Source organism: Oryctolagus cuniculus, chromosome 5, assembly GCF_051225735.1.
Source record: "Oryctolagus cuniculus isolate XC-2025 breed Fujian yellow rabbit chromosome 5, ASM5122573v1, whole genome shotgun sequence".
Lineage (NCBI taxonomy): Eukaryota > Metazoa > Chordata > Mammalia > Lagomorpha > Leporidae > Oryctolagus > Oryctolagus cuniculus.
In genome coordinates this window covers 70,289,762-70,294,796 of record NC_142871.1, presented here as the reverse complement: position 1 = coordinate 70,294,796, position 5,035 = coordinate 70,289,762, and the positions used below count along the sequence as shown (strand labels likewise).

At 42.6% G+C, this 5,035-nt stretch overlaps 1 pseudogene; it reads left to right on the top strand.

Annotated features, from left to right (window-relative positions):
- Window positions 1–3,296: 3,296 nt before the first annotated feature.
- On the top strand, window positions 3,297–4,258 carry LOC100351417 (insulin-like growth factor-binding protein 3 receptor pseudogene; annotated as a pseudogene).
- The last annotated feature ends 777 nt before the right edge of the window (window positions 4,259–5,035 follow it).

The window sequence follows — 5,035 nt, the reverse complement described above, 5'->3', positions numbered from 1 at the left end:
CACATAATGAAGGTCCTCAAATGAGAGGAGTCTGGGTAGCTAATTTGGATAGCCTATGATACCATTTATACGGAATGATTGAAAATGTCCAAAGTATTTGTGAGTTAATATGGCAGCACTGTACTGGTCTTATTTGACTAGTTAGTTGAAGACAGTGCATTTGGAAATATTTTGTAGGTGAAATTATTCCATTTGAATTAATTGATTTCACTAATAGTGGTTTTCCATTTAATGTTTCTAAGTGTAAGTATTCGGTAGAATTTGTTCTTTCTCTTGATTTATGTGAACATATGCAAATATAATATCTTTGTCTACCTACCTGATTCTATTTTGAGCTATTCATCCTGAACTCTAGGATTACACAGAGGAGAGTAAGTACTCAAGTAGAGCTTTGTTTTCACCTCCTGAGGAAGATATTTTCAGCATCTCCATCAGATGTGACCAGCTTGCTTTTGATAGGTAGGAAGTCATTACTTCCTAAAAAAAAAAAAAATGTAGTTAATTAAGTGATGCAGTGTTCTTCTATATATTTAGTTTAACTTTATGATTTCTTTCTCCTGGTTCCAAGAGAATTTAGGGAAAATACCTCCTCCTTTATGTCATTTCTATTCAATATATATCTCAATTTTTGAACTGTGGTACTATTTTTTAGAAAAATTATCCTCTTTTTTCATTGAATGTCTTAATCCTAGTGCTTTCCACTGTGTGTGGGACATCTTGGGAAATCAACAAGTATTTGTTGAGCAGATAAATATGCTTGACTGTAGCTACAGATCATAATTGTATGACTAGCTTCTTGCCTCTGGCAGGGTCTGGACTGAATACAACTTCTGCATAAAGCTGTGTGACCTGTGCAAACAATTACTCTGGACCAGAAACTTATTTTGCCTGTCAGGTTTTCAACAACTTATTCTGTGTCATTTATAGTATGATGGAATCTATAGAGAAAGTTTAAATGCCAGCTTTCCAGAGATGCCAGCTTCTAGCCTAGCTTCAGGCTTTCCAAGAGTTTGATATTCTACAGACATATATTCAGGACCAATGAACCAGTTAAGAAAGACTGTTGAAATGTCAAAAGACATTCCCAATATTCACCATACATTTTTGTGTTTATATGTACATATTTTAAAATTATGAGTCTTTGAGTATCTATCACACTCTTAAAAAACTTTCCATTTATTAATTGCTAGAACTATATCAAAGCATATGAAAAATGATCAGGATTTTTATGAATTTTTTCCAGACACCAAGACAATATCTAATAATTTGCCCTTCTTGTAGAGTGCCATGTTTCAGAGAATATCTGTAGGAGGATGTGCTGATCAGTAAGTAGTTGTAGTCAAGAAAGCAGAGTCAGGATTGCTTAAAACATAGAACCAGACTGAGTTTCTAAAACTCTATGTATATGCCTTTTTATGATTGAAACAAACAGTAAAAAAAAAAAGTGGGTGAGAATGTTGAAAGAGAATGAGCATATATACAGGGTGAGAAAATATACAATATTTAGCTGAAACCTTAAGTAAATTTTTTTAATTGCAGAAAGGGGAAGACATGGGGTCAAAACTGAAAAGCAATTTCAAGTGTAATAGTTAAAACAAGGAACTTAGTGGTGTGACCAGGGAAAGATGCAGCTGGGAGGAGGGGAAATGACTAGGGAGGAAGTAAAATTGGCCACAGATGTGAGTACTTAGGGAATTCAATACTTGTTGATTTGCTGTTTGAAAAGACAGTGGATTCATAGGTTAAGCAATCAGTGTTAAAGTTCAAATTCATGGAAGAAAGACAAAGATGGAGAGAAAAAATAGTCTGGAACAGTGGTTCTTAATTTTGGCTGCATATTGTAATAATTGGGGTAGCTCTAACAAGTATGGAAGCCTGAGTTCCACACCCACAGAACCTAATTTAATTGGCTGGTGTGTGGCTACTGTATTGAGCTTCAGGATATGTCTAGCTGATTCTAATGTGCAGCAAAGATTGAAAACCACTACTCCAGAATTAGAGCTAGCCAATGCTGTTTTAGGAAAATAGATGAAGTATATTAGTTAAAACTCTGCATCTTGTCAGGGTCTAAACATACTACAATGAAGAAAGTGAGAACTTAATAGGAAGTAAATAGAAGATTAAGATCATTTCTTTTTTTAAAAAAGATTTACTTTCTTTATTTGAAAGGCTGAGTGACAGAAAGTGAGAGAGAGAAAGATTTTCCATTCACTGGTTCACTCTCCAAATGGCTGCAATGGCAGGGCCTGGGCCAGGATGAAGCCAGGATCCTGAAACTCCATCTGGGTCTCCAAGTGGGTGGAAAGGACCCAAACATTGGGCCATCTTTGGCCTTGCCTTGCACATTAGCAGGGAGCTGAATCAGAAGCAGGGCAGCAAGGATTTGAAGCAGTGCTCTGACATGGGATTCCAGTGTCACATGTGGCAGTTTAACCTGCTGCACCACAACACTGGCCTTTTTATACAGAAGGGAAAGAAGAATGGAATAGGTAAGGAGAGCTGAAAGTAGAGTCATTAGGGGCTGGCACTGTGGCACAGCAGGTAAAGCCACCACCCTACAGTGCCAGCATCCCATGTGGGCACCGGTTTGAATCCCGGCTGCTGCACTTCTGATCCAGCTCTCTACTATGGCCTGAGAAACCAATGGAAGATGGCCCAAGGATGCCTGCACCCTGGTGGGAGACTTGGAAGAGACTCCTGGCTTTTGATTGGTGCAGCTATGGCTGTTGCGGCCATCTGGGGAGTGAACCAGCAGATGGAAATCTCTCTCTCTCTCTGCCTCTCTGTAACTCTGCCTTTAAAATAAATAAATAAATATTTTAAAAAAGAAAGTAGAGTCATTCTTCAAAACTCAGGTAATACTAACTTATTCACCCATTTGATATCTATTTACTGAGAATTTACTATCACTGACTGGAGCTTGATATTATATGGATATAGCTGTAAGCAAAGAAGGCACTGTTGCTGATTTAATGGAACTAAAATTTTAGTGAAAGAGATAGTGAGAGAGATGGGAGTAAGGAAAGGAGATGAGAAGAGGAGATAATGGAAAAGTATAGAAATATGTCTTGAAATTATGAATGTGGAAAATGTATATAGAGCCAAAAACAGACAAGAAATGGCATTTTGCCATTTGCCTCAGTTCCCCCCCATGTTTGTTTTTGTTGTTTTGTTTTCCTGCCTCATCTGGTTTGGGGGATCAATAGGACACAGAGAAAAGGGAAGGGAAATGGACATTTGTGTGGTTTCTGCACGGCCAAGCGCCAAGGGGACCGCCGCCTCTGCCACATTTAATCCTCATTCCTTGGTGTTCACAGATGCCCGAGCCCACAGAGGTTAACTGACTGCCTTTCCCTTGGCTAACTCTCCCTGGAGGCCCAGACGCCTTTGCTCCCTATGGGCAGCTGCCAAGCAGGGCACAACCTGCATCTCTGTCTCGTCCACCATCCGCCTCTGGTCTGTGCCACTCTGATCCTGCTGCTCTTGGGCCTCTCCGGCCTGGGCCTCGGTGGCTTCCTCCTCACCCACAGGAGTGGCCTGTGCAGCCCTAACACCCCGGAGGACTAGGTCTCATTCTTGAGGTCTTTTGGCCAGCTGACCCTATGCTCTGTGAATGGGACGGTCATGGGGACACGGCAGGGGGCTCACGTGGTAGGCTTAGTGACCACGCTGAACTTCCGGGATGGTGCAGACAAGAACAAGACCCAGACCTTCCAAGCCAGCATCCCAGGTCGGCAGCTGGGATTGAAAGGGTCTTCTGCAGAGGAGCCCATCCTCATCACAGCCAGGGTGACCTCGGAAAGGAAGCCAGGAGCCTGCCTGTATTTTAATGCTGTTCCAGGGATCCTGCCCTCCAGCCAGCCACCCCTCTTCTGCCTCGAGGAGGGAGCAGGCAATGCCACCCTGAGCCCTAGGATGGGTGAGGAGTGTGTCCGGATCTGGAGCCACGAAGGCCTGGTGCTCACCAAGCTGCTCACCTCGGAGGAGCTGGCTCTGTGTGGCTCCAGGCTGCTGATCTTGGGCTCCTTCCTGCTTCTCTTCTGTGGCCTTCTCAGCTGCGTCACTGCTGTGTGCTTCCATTCACACCGGGAGTCGCACTGGTCCAGAACCCGGCTGTGAGGGCGCTGGCCTACTTCCTGCCCTGTTCTCAGGTGTAAACCAACTTCTTGGGTCTTGTTTCTGGGTTGGAAGATGTCACAGAAAGTGAGGAGCTGGAGTGTGTGTGGGGGTAAATAAAAGGTTTTTTTGCCTAAAAAAATGAAATGTCACATTGTAGCCCATAAGTGTGTATAATTATTGTTAATAGTAGATCTTTTTTAAGATTTCATTTATTTATTTGAGGGGCAGAGTTACAGAGAGCAGGAGAGACAAATAGAAAGGTTTTCCATCCTTTGGTTCATTGTGGTTCTGACCACAATGGCCAGAGCTGGGCTGATCCAAAACCATGAACTAGGAGCTGCTTCTGGGTCTCCCACAAAGGTGCAGGGGCCCAAGGACTTGGTCCATCTTCCACTGATTTCCTAGGTCATAAGCAGAGAGCAAGATGAGAAGAAGAGCAGCGGGGACACGAACTGGTGCCCAAATGGGATGCCAGTGCCTCAGGCGGGGACAGCCTGCTATACCATGGTGCCAGCTCCTAAAAAATATTCTAAAAGATGAGAAATGGCCATTTTCAGGGAGCTTTATGCCTAAGAAACCATTATGAAGTAAATACGTTTATGACTGTTTGAGCCATAATTCATTCTGGAGTCCCCACATATCAAAAGACAAGAAGTAGGCTCACTGGCCAAAGGGAGAAGAGTTGTAGATTGGGGTGTTCTGGCCAAGCTAGATGATAGAAAATAAAGTCCTTCCCCATGGGCAGCACCAAGATCATGGTGAGGAAGAAACTAGGGAATTTCTCTCCAAGAGAACTTGAGTCTTTTCATAGAACATTCTCCATTCTGAAGTGAGATTTCATCACTCCTATGGAACTTTGTGTACTTTGTGCCTTTTTCCCAATATTTTCTCTCTAAATGATAGTGTTTATTGCAGT